At 43.1% G+C, this 1,370-nt stretch overlaps 1 non-coding gene across 1 annotated transcript; it reads right to left on the bottom strand.

The window, feature by feature from the left end:
- Positions 1-437: 437 nt before the first annotated feature.
- On the bottom strand, positions 438-544 carry LOC120259712. The gene has a single exon (XR_005536267.1). It is a non-coding gene; the product is annotated as a small nucleolar RNA R71 (small nucleolar RNA).
- Between the last annotated feature and the right edge of the window lie 826 nt (positions 545-1,370).

The following is a 1,370-nucleotide window of genomic DNA, read 5'->3' as shown; positions in this document are numbered from 1 at the left end:
TGGTGAAGGGTCTGGTATAGAGAACATTGAAATTGAGGATAGATAGTCTTCAATCATGGCCGAAGAGTGATGCACTTTATCCGAATATGAAAGACCTCAATTCACGGGTGATGAGTTTAGTGTTCAAGCACCATCCGCAGCATCCAAAAATTTTGAAATTAAAGCAAGTACAATCGGCATGATCCAGAACCCGGTTCAATTCAATGATCTTCCAAATGAAGATGTACATGACCACCTTTCCAGGTTTTATCCAAATTTTCTCTACATTCAAGATTAATGGGGTGTCAGACGATGCTATCCGTTTGAGGCTATATCCATTCAATTTGAGAGACGAGGCATATAGTTGGCTTACATCATTATCTCCAGGGTCTATAAAATCATGGAAGGATATGGTTGAGAAGTTCCTTGGGAGGTATTTTCTGCCAAGCAAAGCGGTGAAGTTGAGACAAGAAATTTTAGCCTTTAAACAAGGGGAGTCCGAAACATTGTTTGAAGCCTATGAAAGATTCAAGGATCTCCTTAGAAGGTGCCCCCATCATGGTTTTGCCTAATGGATGTGAGTACAAATCATTTACAACAGGCTGAGTTATGCTACTCGCCAACTTATTGATGCCGCAACAGGTGGTTCCCTTAACAACAAATATCCTGATGAGGCCAAGCAATTACTTGAGTCTACGGTGAGCAATGAATCACATTGGGCCTCAAGAGGATCTTCACAAAAGACTGTTGGGCTTTATGAAGTGAGTAGAAATGATGCCTTGGCCGTAAAGGTTGATGTGTTAACTTGAAAGCTTGATCTTCTTATGGGTAGTAGTTCGAGGCCAGAATTAGTGTTGAGTTGTAGTACTTGGGGGTGGGCATGGTGCAGACCAATGTCCTATTGCTAGCTCCTCTGTTGCTTCCATTGAGAGTGTCAACTATATTGGGGGCAACGAAATCAAGGGAACCCGTACAGCTCAACTTACAATCCGGGATGGAAGAACCACCCAAATTTTTCATGGAACCAAGGCCAACAACAAAGAGGTGCACCATCTCAAGGATCTCAATTTCAACAACCGCCCTTCAAGAAGAAATTTACTACCGAAGAGGTCCTTGCCAAATTCATGCTCAGTAGTAATGACAGCCTCAATAGCCTAACTAGTAGCATGGATGCACAATTTGGCAAGGTGAATGCTCAGCTCACTCAGCATGCCAAAATAGCTCAGTGAGATAGGTTCCGGCTTGAGAAACCTCCAAACTTTGGTAAAGTCACCTGAGCATTGAGTAGGGGAACTCATGAAGGCAAATTCAGAACGTCCTCTTGGGTGTCTTCCAAGTAACACGGAAGACAATCAAAGGGAGCACTTGAAGGGCATTGTTCTTAGAAGCGG

This window comes from Dioscorea cayenensis, chromosome 4 (genome assembly GCF_009730915.1).
Source record: "Dioscorea cayenensis subsp. rotundata cultivar TDr96_F1 chromosome 4, TDr96_F1_v2_PseudoChromosome.rev07_lg8_w22 25.fasta, whole genome shotgun sequence".
NCBI lineage: Eukaryota > Viridiplantae > Streptophyta > Magnoliopsida > Dioscoreales > Dioscoreaceae > Dioscorea > Dioscorea cayenensis.
Note: the sequence above shows the minus strand (reverse complement) of the source record. Positions and strands in the feature narration are given on the sequence as shown.